Source organism: Oncorhynchus masou, chromosome 5 (genome assembly GCF_036934945.1).
Source record: "Oncorhynchus masou masou isolate Uvic2021 chromosome 5, UVic_Omas_1.1, whole genome shotgun sequence".
Lineage (NCBI taxonomy): Eukaryota > Metazoa > Chordata > Actinopteri > Salmoniformes > Salmonidae > Oncorhynchus > Oncorhynchus masou.
In genome coordinates, this window is record NC_088216.1 from 82,405,559 (window position 1) to 82,423,070 (window position 17,512).

The 17,512-nt window shown below is 41.8% G+C and overlaps 2 protein-coding genes across 6 annotated transcripts in view; one reads left to right on the forward strand and one right to left on the reverse strand.

Moving 5' to 3' along the window:
• Positions 1-5,322, reverse strand: part of LOC135540384 (rho GTPase-activating protein 27-like) — a 90,954-nt gene extending 85,632 nt beyond the window's left edge. For all 5 annotated transcript variants that reach the window (XM_064966997.1, XM_064966998.1, XM_064966999.1 and 2 more), the window contains exon 1: positions 5,048-5,322. The gene's annotated coding sequence lies outside the window, so the exon portion shown is untranslated. The remainder of the gene's footprint in view (positions 1-5,047) is intronic.
• LOC135540385 (cytochrome c oxidase subunit NDUFA4-like) overlaps positions 1-17,512 on the forward strand; it is a 166,018-nt gene that overhangs the window by 140,951 nt on the left and 7,555 nt on the right. The window lies entirely within an intron of this gene.

The window sequence follows — 17,512 nt, forward strand, 5'->3', positions numbered from 1 at the left end:
GTGTGAATACCCCCCATGGTGGTATATAGTGTGAATACCCCCATAGTGGTATATAGTGTGAATACCCCCATAGTGGTATATAGTGTGAATACCCCCCATGGTGGTATATAGTGTGAATACCCCCATAGTGGTATATAGTGTGAATACCCCCCATGCTGGTATATAGTGTGAATACCCCCCATGCTGGTATATAGTGTGAATATAGTACTGTCTGCGATCCAAATATATGGCAGGTGTATGTTCCAGAGCCATACAGTTAGTTGTGGAGCTGGCAACATCAATACTCAGTTAGTTGTGGAGCTGGCAACATCAATACTCAGTTAGTTGTGGAGCTGGCAACATCAATACTCAGTTAGTTGTGGAGCTGGCAACATCAATACTCAGTTAGTTGTGGAGCTGGCAACATCAATACTCAGTTAGTTGTGGAGCTGGCAACATCAATACTCAGTTAGTTGTGGTGCTGGCAACATCAATACTCAGTTAGTTGTGGTGCTGGCAACATCAATACTCAGTTAGTTGTGGAGCTGGCAAAATCAATACTCAGTTAGTTGTGGAGCTGGCAACATCAATACTCAGTTAGTTGTGGTGCTGGCAACATCAATACTCAGTTAGTTGTGGAGCTGGCAAAATCAATACTCAGTTAGTTGTGGAGCTGGCAAAATCAATACTCAGTTAGTTGTGGAGCTGGCAACATCAATACTCAGTTAGTTGTGGAGCTGGCAACATCAATACTCAGTTAGTTGTGGAGCTGGCAAAATCAATACTCAGTTAGTTGTGGAGCTGGCAACATCAATACTCAGTTAGTTGTGGAGCTGGCAACATCAATACTCAGTTAGTTGTGGAGCTGGTTTCATCAAGGATGTGGTGGCGTGGGCCATGCATGTACAGATGTACTTCCTTCAGTTGATCACTATGCTGCCGCAGAGAATTTTCAGGAAATGGAAATGTTTTGTGTATTCGAGTTTAAAAAAAAAGCTTCTAAAGTTTGTAATTTCCACTTTAAAACGTCACACTTGATTTATCGTTACAATTTTTTTTTTTTATCAACCCCTACAAAATGTATATTAATTGATCCACAGTTGGCCCTCCCTGCCCTGCAATGACACTCCATCCTATGTGGATACAACGTGACTGTGTGTGTGTGAGTGTGAGAGAGAGGCTGGATCTGCTCCAATACATTTTGTTAACCTGTAGAACACGGCATTATTGTAAATCCATGTTGCAATCATCCTCAGCCTGTGTCTGTGACTCAATAAGGACGAAATGACTTGACTGATTTGCTCGACACCTTTGTAGCATGTGAATTTCTGGAAATATCCCCCAAACTTCACTGGACTATTCAGAAATAGGTTGATATTAATTTAATAAACGGTTTTCACTTTCCATGTATTTGGATGTCATAGTGAGACTTGTGTTTGAGAAATAGATTTATATCATTAAAAAAAAAATGTAAGCTTATGACTTCATTTTTTTGCGTAGGTTTATGCAATTGTGTTGTAATTTATAATCCTTACTAATGCTTTCTAAAACTCCCCAGCAGGGCCATAAAAGGTTCACAGCATGCTCTCTTTTTTTTAGGACCATTAGAGACAGGAAGCTTAGCATTACAATAAGTATTCGTCCCAAATTGCACCCTATTCCCTATCTAGTGTACTACTGCACTCAGGGGCTCCCGAGTGGCGCAGTGGTCTAAGGCATTGCACCTCAGTGCTAGAGGCATCACTACAGACACCCTGGTTTGAATCCAGGCTGTATCACAACTGGCTGTGATTGGGAGTCCCATAGGGCCGCGCACAATTGGCCCAGCCATCGTCTGGGTTTGGCCGGTGTAGGCCGTCATTGTAAATAAGAATTTGTTCTTAACTGACTTGCCTAGTTAAATAAGACATTTTGACCATTGGCCCTGGTTAAAAGTAGTGCACTAAATAGGGAAAAGGGTGCCATTTGGGAGAAAGACGAAGTCAACCTGACATCACTTTACCTTTCATTGTATGTTTTGTTATTAAAATGTCTCTGACGTCAGAGGAACAGGACGGACTGTCGGCTGTCGCTCTTACTGTTCCTTTCTGGTGAACAAGAGTGCAAGGTGTATAAATCTCTGTTTATAAGACATGAAAGGAGAAAAATCTCGTCCTTTTTTCCAGTAATGGGTTAGAATAAGAACCAATCTTTCAGTTCCAGAATTCTCTTGAACGCCGGCAGCACTCCAACACAGCAACCTGTGGCTGCAGAGTCGAGAGGCTGGTTGAACCTATAGATGCACAAATCATTGGCTGAAAGCCCCAGTCTGAGGTTTGTGTCCCAAATTGCACCCTATTCCCTATATAAGCCCTATGGGCCCTGGTCAAAAGTAGTGCACTATGAAGGGAATAGGGTGCCATTCTATCTCAAGGCCATCAGACTGTTAAACAGCCACCACTATCATTGAGTGGCTGCTGCCAACACATTGACACTGACTCAACTCCAGCCACTTTAATAATGGGAATTGATGGGAAATGATGTAAATATATCACTAGCCACTTTAAACAATGCTACCTTATATAATGTTACTTACCCTACATTATTCATCTCATATGCATACGTATATACTGTACTCTATATCATCGACTGCATCCTTATGTAATACATGTATCACTAGCCATTTTAACTATGCCACTTTGTTTACATACTCATCTCATATGTATATACTGTACTCGATACCATCTACTGTATCTTGCCTATGCTGCTCTGTACCATCACTCATTCATATATCTTTATGTACATATTCTTTATCCCCTTACACTGTGTATAAGACAGTAGTTTAGGAATTGTTAGTTAGATTACTTGTTGGTTATTACTGCATTGTCGGAACTAGAAGCACAAGCATTTCGCTACACTCGCATTAACATCTGCTAACCATGTGTATGTGACAAATAAAATTTGATTTGATTTGATTTTGGAATTCAACCTGACTCCCACTGGCCTCCATGCACCATCCCAGAAGCCTGCAGCTCATCCATTGATGTTGCTGATGAAGAGCACAGAGACCATTGATCCACCAGGGATGGGAGGGAGGCAGGGAGCTGTCACAAGCTATCAGCCAAGTCAAAGACCCACTTTCTGCAACAGTAACATCGCAGTGTGAATCAGTCACACAGTGTGTGATGTGGCCAGGGACCATTGCAGTGCATTAAACCTCCCTATAGACAGTGCAAACTCAAACACTGTAGTAACACAGAGAAACATTTTCAGAGCACAGTGTATAGTATAAACAGCTGAAACGACCTGTGGATGTAGTGTATAGTATAAACAGCTGAAACGCCTGTGGATGTTGTAGTGTATCTTGTAGTGTCCTGCTGTGGCCTGTTCTGTTTTGTCCTGTAGTGTCCTGTCCTGTTTTGACCAGTCCTGTTTTGTCCTGTCCTGTTGTGTCCTGTCCTATAGTGTCCTGTCCTGTTTTGTCCTGTCCTGTGGCCTGTCCTTTTTTGTCCTGTCCTGTGGCCTGGCCTGTGGCCTGTCCTTTTTTGTCCTGTCCTGTTTTGTCCTGTGCAACTTCTCTCTCTCGCCATAAAAAGTCACTGCTCCAGACACTCAAACTGATAGAACTGAGCTTAAAAAACGGTTGAACTTAGAATTGATCAAAGTTACCTCGTTACCTTTTCAAACCTACTTCGTAGGATACCCCTCCACTCTGCTCAGACAGAGAGAAAGAGAAAGATGACCAAATGGAAAGAAAACACAATGCTTCTAACTGTTTCCATTGCATATTATCATGTGATTTTCTTATTGGCTGTACCTTTAGTCAAAGTAGTGTAAGTGAAACATGCAAATGTGCAGTAGGCTAGGCTTCAAACAAAGAGCCTTCTCTGACAGTCTTAGTCACACTTGCTTCAAACCTTTTATAGATTCTATGATGTCATAGTTTCTGTGTTTGAACTGAGAAAAACGGATGGAGAAAATGGAGAATGCTAAAATACTATTCTACTGCAGTGATGAAATATAGAACAACTGAATAAGTGTGATGATGGCCTCAGTGCATCTAAAACCTCAAAGCTGAGTTCCCTCAGTCCCACAACCTCAAAGGACACCTCAGTTATGCTTCATATCCTGTTCTAAGTACATTTTCAAGAGATTTGAAAAAAATATTTTACCAGGTAAGTTAACTGAGAACACATTCTCGTTTACAGCAACGACCTGGTGAATAATTACAGGGGAGAGGGGGGGGGGGGGTGAATGAGCCAATTGGAAGCTGGGGATGATTAGGTGTCCATGATGGTATGAGGCCCAGATTGGCAATTTAGCCAGGACACCAAGGTTTTAAGTGACATGGGATCTTTAGTGACCACAGAGAGTCGGGACACCCGTTTAACGTCCCATCCGAAAGACGGCACCCTACAACCCGAAACGAAACAAAATCATACAGGATGTCGAAAACAATATGAAGATAACTGGTCCAAAATGTTACATTCTTGTGTTGTGTTATGGTTGAGGGAAAAAAATTGAAATGATGAGCATTCAAATTTGATAGCACTAACAAAACAATGTGTGTAATAAAAAAATAGTGGACATTTTAAATTGAGCCTCTCTGTCAGTAAGGGCTAATGATGACCTATATCACCCAGAAGCCTACACCTGCTCCGCTCCTCCAGACACCACAACAGCTTGGGATAGACCCTCATAAATACTGCAAATAGTTTAACTTGGCAATTTCACCAAAGTACTACTGACTACATACAACCACGAAATGATTTGCTATTATAAAGTGCAGGTCTATTCATAGACTACAGAGTTGTTTAATCCTGATTTTCTGGTGTTTTCAATGTGTATTATTTACTGACAATAATAACCCCACACGAGCTTTGAAATGAAAGATATAGTTGCAAAAGGACTCAATAACTTATAGGCTATATAGTAACTGACAATTCTAATACATCGGCTAACAGACAACTTCTGAACTACATAACAAAAAAACATTTATATTTTAAATGTTCTAAATTACTTTGCAGAATAAAATATATAAATATGTGTCTCTAAATGCTAGAACAACCAAAAACAAGCAGTTTCTCACCTTTAGGTGGTCGGTGCGGTGTGTGTCATCAATTATTTTGCTATTAAAAACGGTGATCCCAAGGGTACACTAGCGAGCGAACGATATCCACCGAAATGATCGCATCCGCATCCTCCAGTGCCTTGCGATATTTTCAGCATGGTCGCTTTCTCCTCTTGCCTGGCTACCCAAACTCATTCAACACGTCAAACGCTACGCCACGCCCACGGACGTCAGTTCCTCCTCTGATAGGGCAGCGGAAGAATTCCGTTTGAGTCGTCAGGCAATTTGTCCTCTGTCACGTGACGTAGCTTTTTAAAAACAACATCGAGTTGAGCTTTCGATGGGTATAAAATGCGCACAGTTGCATACAAGACTTGTATCTTCACTCCCTGTGTATTCTCGTTCTCGTTCAGAAGATAAAAAAAAGATCTCTCTCGGTTGCATCAACATATTTGGCCACCGATTGGTTCCAAATATCCCACGTGATTTTGCATGAACCAATCATATTTTGTGTAAGGAGCGCGTCAGTTTGTTGTAGCGTCGCTTCAATACGCACTGATGGGAATTGTGGTCCTTCACAGTCTGCTTTTACAGGTTTAACACATGTGTTGATAAACTCCAGAAAACTTCAATGTGCGCCATTTGCAAAAAAAGTGCAACTGAACCCTGGTTGCATCAGCGCGTTGCATAGCACTTACCGGCGGAGTTACATGCTGTTAGATATTTATATTTTCTTGTAATTTCCAGTACTTTATCAAGTTATATCTAGGTATTTCAGTCCAAAAGCAGTTGAATTAGAGGCAGCTAGATGAAACTATTCGTGAGTGACGGAAATCCGCACTGTGTTAAAGTGCTAGCAGTGCTCGAATTTACGGGAGTCAAATGTGACGTTAAACATGTCAACCACGAAGGTAAGAGAATAACGTTAGCTAGACATGCTAGCTGCTAGGTTGCCTGCTAACTGGCTAACACATGGTGTGTCAGATCATTGCTACCTTTACATGTCCCGTTGGTACTAACTAACCACTAGGCTGGTTAGTTAGCAGATTTGTTTTTCTTGTAAAGAGGAGCCTTTCATTTCATGGAGCCTGGCCATCAGGTTTGACACTGCCAGATCAGATCCGTCTACTCCACTACTGTTGTCAAGGTTGGTTGAATCTCAGAATAGAAGAGCAGTATTCGGGATTGAAGGGTAATGACACTTTCACCCAAGTACCATCAGTGAGTCACAGAGCTGGCAAACAAGATCACATCCACTGCCCACACACACATTAATTAATTAATTAATTAATCGACCAACTTGACCTGTGTCAGCTGAGAACTGACCAGAAAAGGCTACAGCTAGGTCTATTGCCATGATTGTGTTGTTCCAACAATATACAGTAGTGCTGTATGCCTCTTTCCCACCAGGTGAACACAATGTAGAGACAGTCCTCTGCATATTTAGTCTACTGGCTTTACATTGTTTACATGGCATGCAGTCACTGAAAAAATAACACAGACAGTTAGACCTTAGGTTTCTTAACACTGGAACCTCCACGGGCTAACGGGCACTGACGCTTTGATTTAATTGAAAAATAACAATGTCCTGTTTCTTTCCTGACATTTCCTAAATGTTTGTACTTTATACTGCTCATTTTGTCAAAGTTTTGAAATCACAAACAGAAAAATATTTAGTTTTTTTTTTTACCTGTTTTTAATTTATTTATTATTTAAATTATACCCAACTTAACCCCCAAGGCAATCTACTGTAGGACATTGGTACCCAGCCAGGCGCTAATGTGACTCTCTCTCCTCACTGAATGAATGACAGATGGATAATTGTGCCCCTTACTTCACAATTACATTTGAATTAGGCCTAACTGAAAGATAAGGAGGGTGAAGAGGTTGATTTTAATTTCGAGAGACAATAATGACTTTATTATGTCTATTTATCAGCAGCAAATAATTAGTGCCTTGAGGGTTAATACCATTCTCTTTTACAATTTACTTTGGAAAAAGAAACAGCTTAGGAAGGTTTTATTTACTATAACTTTATTACTAATCACATTTATCGGAAGGGAAATGAATACATGTTGCAGTAAGACTTTATAATACTGCAAGACATATCCTTGACTCTATCCAGCGACGTCAACGATTCCTGCCCACTGAAGGAATGGGCGATGATTTTGCAAGTTATTTCAATCTAATTTAAAATGAGGTCTAACTGAAAGTGAGGACGAAGAGGTTGATTTAATTTAATTCAGAACAACAATAGTGTCATGATGAGTTTGTGTTATTCCCATTGATTGGCGCTCATGTTAATAATTTGACCGGGTTGATACCATTTTTACTTTGTAAAAAGAAGCTGTTACAAGACTGTTTTACTTAGTGTAACTCTATCATAAATCCAATGTAAGGGGATTGGAAACATGCTGTGTGTTGCAGTCGGCCTTTTAGAATAATACAAAACATATCCTTGACTCTATCCAAGTTGATGAGCGGGAAAGGATGAGGATCAGCATGACTGGACAGTACGGATATTCTTGGGAAAAACATTACATTTGGAAAACAGGACAGGACACAACAGGACAGGACAGGACAGGACTAAACTGGACAGGACAGGACACGACAGGACAGGACACGACAGGACACGACTCGACAGGACTAAACAGGACAGGACACAACAGGACAGGACACAACAGGACAGGACAAAACAGGACAGGACAAAACAGGACAGGACACGACAGGACAGGACAAAACAGGACAGGACAAAACAGGACAGGACACGACAGGACAGGACACGACAGGACAGGACAAAACAGGACAGGACAAAACAGGACAGGACACGACAGGACAGGACACGACAGGACAGGACAAAACAGGCCAGGACAAAACAGGACAGGACAAAACAGGACACGACAGGACAGGCCACGACAGGACAGGACACGACAGGCCAGGACAAAACAGGACAGGACAAAACAGGACAGGACAAAACAGGCCAGGACACGACAGGACAGGACACGACAGGCCAGGACAAAACAGGACAGGACAAAACAGGACAGGACAAAACAGGACAGGACAAAACAGGCCAGGACAAAACAGGACAGGCCACGACAGGACAGGCCATGCATTCAGCACATAACCAGTCACGCGGCAGCTTTTGCTCTGGCTACGAAGCAAAAAAATGAGTAACATAGTAAACGTAAAATTAAAATATGCTATTTAATTATGGAAGTTATCATGTACAATTGTTGATGTACTGTTTTTGTTTAGGAATACAGCAAATCATTTCACCTGTGACCTGGCTGGTTATACACTGCTCAAAAAAATAAAGGGAAAACTTAAACAACACAATGTAACTCCAAGTCAATCACACTTCTGTGAAATCAAACTGTCCACTTAGGAAGCAACACTGATTGACAATAAATTTCACATGCTGTTGTGCAAATGGAATAGACAACAGGTGGAAATTATAGGCAATTAGAAAGACACCCCCAATAAAGGAGTGGTTCTGCAGGTGGTGACCACAGACCACTTCTCAGTTCCTATGCTTCCTGGCTGATGTTTTGGTCACCTTTGAATGCTGGCGGTGCTTTCACTCTCGTGGTAGCATGAGACGGAGTCTACAACCCACACAAGTGGCTCAGGTAGTGCAGCTCATCCAGGATGGAACATCAATGCGAGCTGTGGCAAGAAGGTTTGCTGTGTCTGTCAGCGTAGTGTCCAGAGTATGGGGGCGCTACCAGGAGACAGGCCAGTACATCAGGAGACGTGGAGGAGGCCGTAGGAGGGCAACAACCCAGCAGCAAGACCGCTACCTCCGCCTTTGTGCAAGGAGGAGCACTGCCAGAGCCCTGCAAAATGACCTCCAGCAGGCCACAAATGTGCATGTGTCTGCTCAAACGGTCAGAAACAGACTCCATGAGGGTGGTATGAGGGCCTGACGTCCACAGGTGGGGGTTGTGCTTACAGCCCAACACCGTGCATGACGTTTGGCATTTGCCAGAGAACACCAAGATTGGTGTGGACAGCATCATTCTGTTTTCGTGGAGATATATGTGTCATAACTACCAAGCCAGCAGTACACAACAAGGTTATCATGTGTATTCCCCAAAGCAGAAGGTACGTCTCTGTGGTCCTAATGCTGCAATCATAATACCTGCTCTCTCTGTCTCTCTCTGAAGCTTCTCCGTGATTGAGCTGCTCCATGAGCTGATTGTTTTGTTCAGCTTGTGGCTGAACTGTCCAGCTGTGTGATCTGATCCTCCCGAGCTCAGCTGTGATGATATAGACTGACAGGGCTCTCTGTCATACAGTCCAGTCTGTCCACTTTAACATCTTTCACTGTGAACTGTTCAATCATATAGGGAGAATCTCAATTTAACCTTTATTTAACTAGGCAAGTCAGTAAAGAACAAATTCTTATTTACAATGACGGCCCAGGAACAGTGGGTTAAATGCCTTGTTCAGGGGCAGAATGATATATTTTTACCTTGTCAGCTCGGGGATTCGATCGAGCAACCTTTCGGTTACTCGCCCAACGCTCTAACCACTAGGCTACCTGCCTCCCCTGATTGCATTCTCCTCGCGTCCTATGTCTTCGCAGCCTCCTCAAAACCCATTGGACGAGAAAGCCAGAGGTCCCTCCCCTCTGACCTCCTCATAAATTAGTTTTGAGGAGGAGTCGTGGAGAGAGGACGCGAGGAGAATGCAATCGAGATTCTCCCATAGACAGACAGACAACACACACTGACAGAAAGGACAAACTGGGACTTGGCCAGACAAGGATGTGTAGTCCTCTCTCTCTCTAGTCCTCTGTCTATCCAGGCAACCGTAGCAGACACATTATGCCAATCCTCCTCGGTGTTACCCATCCATGGTCTTATCGGATTGAGTTCTGATTAGTTTTCAGATTAAAATGAATTCGAAGAATTGATGATGACGATTGAATGTGTGACCGATGATCCCTTTAAACCTTTAAGATCCACTGTCAATGTTTAGCCCTCCAAAGGACATTTCTTTGTGATACGTTTCGGGGAGGGGGGGCGACGACACGACTCCATTACTGTGTAATAACAGACTTTACTACTAGGTTTAAGGGCAGCTTCATGAAACGTGGTTGATAGCGAATATGTTGGTTGAGTTGTTAACTCTTACCTGTACTTTGATTTGTGGGTGAGGTGAGGCTTCCCCCTTACTATGTCAAGTGTTTTGGGTGTATAGAAAAGTACAATCTATTATTGTTAATGAACTGTAGGCTAATGGGTTGTATGTTGTGTTTACAGAGAGAGTGGTGCCCTACCTCAGCCGTCCAGCCCTGCCTGCCCTGCTCCTCCCCAGTGGAACGCACCTCTTCAGCCCCAACTCCATCTGCCAGTCAGTACCCCTGCTCTACCATCTATACTAACATACTATAGCATTCCTCCATTATATAGCCTCAGACATTCACACCTTTACTGTCCAGGCAGTCCTAAAGATCGGAAGGGGTATGATCTAATCTAATGTTATTTGTCACATGCGCCGAATACAACATGTGTAGTAGACCTTACAGTGAAATGCTGGATACAACAGTTGTAGTAGACCTTACAGTGTAATGCTGAATACAACAGGTATAGTAGACCTCACAGTGAAATGCTGGATACAACAGTTGTAGTAGACCTTACAGTGTAATGCTGGATACAACAGTTGTAGTAGACCTTACAGTGTAATGCTGAATACAACAGGTAAAGTAGACCTCAGTGAAATGCTGAATACAACAGGTGTAGTAGACCTCAGTGAAATGCTGAATACAACAGGTGTAGTAGACCTTACAGTGAAATGCTGTATACAACAGGTGTAGTAGACCTTACAGTGAAATGCTGAATACAACAGGTGTAGTAGACCTTACAGTGAAATGCTGAATACAACAGGTGTAGTAGACCTCAGTGAAATGCTGAATACAACAGGTGTAGTAGACCTCAGTGAAATGCTGAATACAACAGGTGTAGTAGACCTCAGTGAAATGCTGAATACAACAGGTGTAGTAGACCTCAGTGAAATGCTGAATACAACAGGTGTAGGTAGACCTTACAGTGAAATGCTGAATACAACAGGTGTAGTAGACCTCAGTGAAATGCTGAATACAACAGGTGTAGTAGACCTTACAGTGAAATGCTGAATACAACAGGTGTAGTAGACCTTACAGTGAAATGCTGAATACAACAGGTGTAGTAGACCTCAGTGAAATGCTGAATACAACAGGTGTAGTAGACCTCAGTGAAATGCTGAATACAACAGGTGTAGTAGACCTCAGTGAAATGCTGAATACAACAGGTGTAGTGTAGACCTTACAGTGAAATGCTGTATACAACAGGTGTAGTAGACCTTACAGTGAAATGCAGAATACAACAGGTGTAGTAGACCTTACAGTGAAATGCTGAATACAACAGGTGTAGTAGACCTCAGTGAAATGCTGAATACAACAGGTGTGGTAGACCTTACAGTGAAATGCTGTATACAACAGGTGTAGTAGACCTTACAGTGAAATGCTGTATACAACAGGTGTAGTAGACCTCAGTGAAATGCTGAATACAACAGGTGTAGTAGACCTGACAGTGAAATGCTGAATACAACAGGTGTAGTAGACCTTACAGTGAAATGCTGAATACAACAGGTGTAGTAGACCTCAGTGAAATGCTGAATACAACAGGTGTAGTAGACCTTACAGTGAAATGCTGAATACAACAGGTGTAGTAGACCTTAGAGTGAAATGCTGACTACAACAGGTGTAGTAGACCTTACAGTGAAATGCTGAATACAACAGGTGTAGTAGACCTTACAGTGAAATGCTGACTACAACAGGTGTAGTAGACCTTACAGTGAAATGCTGAATACAACAGGTGTAGTAGACCTTACAGTGAAATGCTGAATACAACAGGTGTAGTAGACCTTACAGTGAAATGCTGAATACAACAGGTGTAGTAGACCTTACAGTGAAATGCTGAATACAACAGGTGTAGTAGACCTCACAGTGAAATGCTGAATACAACAGGTGTAGTAGACCTCACAGTGAAATGCTGAATACAACAGGTGTAGTAGACCTTACAGTGAAATGCTGAATACAACAGGTGTAGTAGACCTCACAGTGAAATGCTGAATACAACAGGTGTAGTAGACCTCACAGTGAAATGCTGAATACAACAGGTGTAGTAGACCTTACAGTGAAATGCTGAATACAACAGGTGTAGTAGACCTCACAGTGAAATGCTGAATACAACAGGTGTAGTAGACCTCACAGTGAAATGCTGAATACAACAGGTGTAGTAGACCTTACAGTGAAATGCTGAATACAACAGGTGTAGTAGACCTGACAGTGAAATGCTGAATACAACAGGTGTGGTAGACCTTACAGTGAAATGCTGACTACAACAGGTGTAGTAGACCTTACAGTGTAATGCTGAATACAACAGGTGTAGTAGACCTCAGTGAAATGCTGAATACAACAGGTGTAGTAGACCTCAGTGAAATGCTGAATACAACAGGTGTAGTAGACCTTACAATGTAATGCTGAATACAACAGGTGTAGTAGACCTCAGTGAAATGCTGAATACAACAGGTGTAGTAGACCTCACAGTGAAATGCTGAATACAACAGGTGTAGTAGACCTTACAGTGAAATGCTGACTACAACAGGTGTAGTAGACCTTACAGTGTAATGCTGAATACAACAGGTGTAGTAGACCTCAGTGAAATGCTGAATACAACAGGTGTAGTAGACCTCAGTGAAATGCTGAATACAACAGGTGTAGTAGACCTTACAATGTAATGCTGAATACAACAGGTGTAGTAGACCTCAGTGAAATGCTGAATACAACAGGTGTAGTAGACCTCACAGTGAAATGCTGAATACAACAGGTGTAGTAGACCTCAGTGAAATGCTGAATACAACAGGTGTAGTAGACCTTACAGTGTAATGCTGAATACAACAGGTGTAGTAGACCTCAGTGAAATGCTGAATACAACAGGTGTAGTAGACCTTACAGTGAAATGCTGAATACAACAGGTGTAGTAGACCTCAGTGAAATGCTGAATACAACAGGTGTAGTAGACCTCAGTGAAATGCTGAATACAACAGGTGTAGTAGACCTCAGTGAAATGCTGAATACAACAGGTGTAGTAGACCTTACAGTGAAATGCTGAATACAACAGGTGTAGTAGACCTCAGTGAAATGCTGAATACAACAGGTGTAGTAGACCTCAGTGAAATGCTGAATACAACAGGTGTAGTAGACCTTACAGTGAAATGCTGAATACAACAGGTGTAGTAGACCTCAGTGAAATGCTGAATACAACAGGTGTAGTAGACCTCAGTGAAATGCTGAATACAACAGGTGTAGTAGACCTCAGTGAAATGCTGAATACAACAGGTGTAGTAGACCTCAGTGAAATGCTGAATACAACAGGTGTAGTAGACCTTACAGTGAAATGCTGAATACAACAGGTGTAGTAGACCTCAGTGAAATGCCGAATACAACAGGTGTAGTAGACCTTACAGTGAAATGCTGAATACAACAGGTGTAGTAGACCTTACAGTGAAATGCTGAATACAACAGGTGTAGTAGACCTTACAGTGAAATGCTGAATACAACAGATGTAGGTAGACCTTACAGTGAAATGCTGAATACAACAGGTGTAGTAGACCTTACAGTGAAATGCTGAATACAACAGGTGTAGTAGACCTCACAGTGAAATGCTGAATACAACAGGTGTAGTAGACCTCACAGTGAAATGCTGAATACAACAGGTGTAGTAGACCTCACAGTGAAATGCTGAATACAACAGGTGTAGTAGACCTTACAGTGAAATGCTGAATACAACAGGTGTAGTAGACCTTACAGTGAAATGCTGAATACAACAGGTGTAGTAGACCTCACAGTGAAATGCTGAATACAACAGGTGTAGTAGACCTTACAGTGAAATGCTGAATACAACAGGTGTAGTAGACCGTACAGTGAAATGCTGAATACAACAGGTGTAGTAGACCTCACAGTGAAATGCTGAATACAACAGGTGTAGTAGACCTCAGTGAAATGCTGAATACAACAGGTGTAGGTAGACCTTACAGTGAAATGCTGAATACAACAGGTGTAGTAGACCTTACAGTGAAATGCTGAATACAACAGGTGTAGTAGACCTTACAGTGAAATGCTGAATACAACAGGTGTAGTAGACCTTACAGTGAAATGCTGAATACAACAGGTGTAGTAGACCTGACAGTGAAATGCTGAATACAACAGGTGTATTAGACCTGACAGTGAAATGCTGAATACAACAGGTGTATTAGACCTTACAGTGAAACGCTGAATACAACAGGTGTAGTAGACCTCACAGTGAAATGCTGAATACAACAGGTGTAGTAGACCTTACAGTGAAATGCTGAATACAACAGGTGTAGTAGACCTCACAGTGAAATGCTGAATACAACAGGTGAAGTAGACCTTACAGTGAAATGCTGAATACAACAGGTGTAGTAGACCTTACAGTGAAATGCTGAATACAACAGGTGTTGTAGACCTTACAGTGAAATGCTGAATACAACAGGTGTAGTAGACCTTACAGTGAAATGCTGAATACAACAGGTGTAGTAGACCTTACAGTGAAATGCTGAATACAACAGGTGTAGTAGACCTTACAGTGAAATGCTGAATACAACAGGTGTAGTAGACCTTACAGTGAAATGCTGAATACAACAGGTGTAGTAGACCTTACAGTGAAATGCTGAATACAACAGGTGTAGTAGACCTTACAGTGAAATGCTGAATACAACAGGTGTTGTAGACCTTACAGTGAAATGCTGAATACAACAGGTGTAGTAGACCTTACAGTGAAATGCTGAATACAACAGGTGTAGTAGACCTTACAGTGAAATGCTGAATACAACAGGTGTAGTAGACCTTACAGTGAAATGCTGAATACAACAGGTGTAGTAGACCTTACAGTGAAATGCTGAATACAACAGGTGTAGTAGACCTTACAGTGAAATGCTGAATACAACAGGTGTAGTAGACCTTACAGTGAAATGCTGAATACAACAGGTGTAGTAGACCTCACAGTGAAATGCTGAATACAACAGGTGTAGTAGACCTCAGTGAAATGCTGAATACAACAGGTGTAGTAGACCTTACAGTGTAATGCTGAATACAACAGGTGTAGTAGACCTCAGTGAAATGCTGAATACAACAGGTGTAGTAGACCTTACAGTGAAATGCTGAATACAACAGGTGTAGTAGACCTCAGTGAAATGCTGAATACAACAGGTGTAGTAGACCTCAGTGAAATGCTGAATACAACAGGTGTAGTAGACCTCAGTGAAATGCTGAATACAACAGGTGTAGTAGACCTTACAGTGAAATGCTGAATACAACAGGTGTAGTAGACCTCAGTGAAATGCTGAATACAACAGGTGTAGTAGACCTCAGTGAAATGCTGAATACAACAGGTGTAGTAGACCTTACAGTGAAATGCTGAATACAACAGGTGTAGTAGACCTCAGTGAAATGCTGAATACAACAGGTGTAGTAGACCTCAGTGAAATGCTGAATACAACAGGTGTAGTAGACCTCAGTGAAATGCTGAATACAACAGGTGTAGTAGACCTCAGTGAAATGCTGAATACAACAGGTGTAGTAGACCTTACAGTGAAATGCTGAATACAACAGGTGTAGTAGACCTCAGTGAAATGCCGAATACAACAGGTGTAGTAGACCTTACAGTGAAATGCTGAATACAACAGGTGTAGTAGACCTTACAGTGAAATGCTGAATACAACAGGTGTAGTAGACCTTACAGTGAAATGCTGAATACAACAGATGTAGGTAGACCTTACAGTGAAATGCTGAATACAACAGGTGTAGTAGACCTTACAGTGAAATGCTGAATACAACAGGTGTAGTAGACCTCACAGTGAAATGCTGAATACAACAGGTGTAGTAGACCTCACAGTGAAATGCTGAATACAACAGGTGTAGTAGACCTCACAGTGAAATGCTGAATACAACAGGTGTAGTAGACCTTACAGTGAAATGCTGAATACAACAGGTGTAGTAGACCTTACAGTGAAATGCTGAATACAACAGGTGTAGTAGACCTCACAGTGAAATGCTGAATACAACAGGTGTAGTAGACCTTACAGTGAAATGCTGAATACAACAGGTGTAGTAGACCGTACAGTGAAATGCTGAATACAACAGGTGTAGTAGACCTCACAGTGAAATGCTGAATACAACAGGTGTAGTAGACCTCAGTGAAATGCTGAATACAACAGGTGTAGGTAGACCTTACAGTGAAATGCTGAATACAACAGGTGTAGTAGACCTTACAGTGAAATGCTGAATACAACAGGTGTAGTAGACCTTACAGTGAAATGCTGAATACAACAGGTGTAGTAGACCTGACAGTGAAATGCTGAATACAACAGGTGTAGTAGACCTGACAGTGAAATGCTGAATACAACAGGTGAAGTAGACCTTACAGTGAAACGCTGAATACAACAGGTGTAGTAGACCTCACAGTGAAATGCTGAATACAACAGGTGTAGTAGACCTTACAGTGAAATGCTGAATACAACAGGTGTAGTAGACCTCACAGTGAAATGCTGAATACAACAGGTGAAGTAGACCTTACAGTGAAATGCTGAATACAACAGGTGTAGTAGACCTTACAGTGAAATGCTGAATACAACAGGTGTTGTAGACCTTACAGTGAAATGCTGAATACAACAGGTGTAGTAGACCTTACAGTGAAATGCTGAATACAACAGGTGTAGTAGACCTTACAGTGAAATGCTGAATACAACAGGTGTAGTAGACCTTACAGTGAAATGCTGAATACAACAGGTGTAGTAGACCTTACAGTGAAATGCTGAATACAACAGGTGTAGTAGACCTTACAGTGAAATGCTGAATACAACAGGTGTAGTAGACCTTACAGTGAAATGCTGAATACAACAGGTGTTGTAGACCTTAGTAGACCTTACAGTGAAATGCTGAATACAACAGGTGTAGTAGACCTTACAGTGAAATGCTGAATACAACAGGTGTAGTAGACCTTACAGTGAAATGCTGAATACAACAGGTGTAGTAGACCTTACAGTGAAATGCTGAATACAACAGGTGTAGTAGACCTTACAGTGAAATGCTGAATACAACAGGTGTAGTAGACCTCACAGTGAAATGCTGAATACAACAGGTGTAGTAGACCTCACAGTGAAATGCTGAATACAACAGGTGTAGTAGACCTCACAGTGAAATGCTGAATACAACAGGTGTAGTAGACCTTACAGTGAAATGCTGAATACAACAGGTGTAGTAGACCTTACAGTGAAATGCTGAATACAACAGGTGTAGTAGACCTTACAGTGAAATGCTGAATACAACAGGTGTAGTAGACCTTACAGTGAAATGCTGAATACAACAGGTGTAGTAGACCTTACAGTGAAATGCTGAATACAACAGGTGTAGTAGAC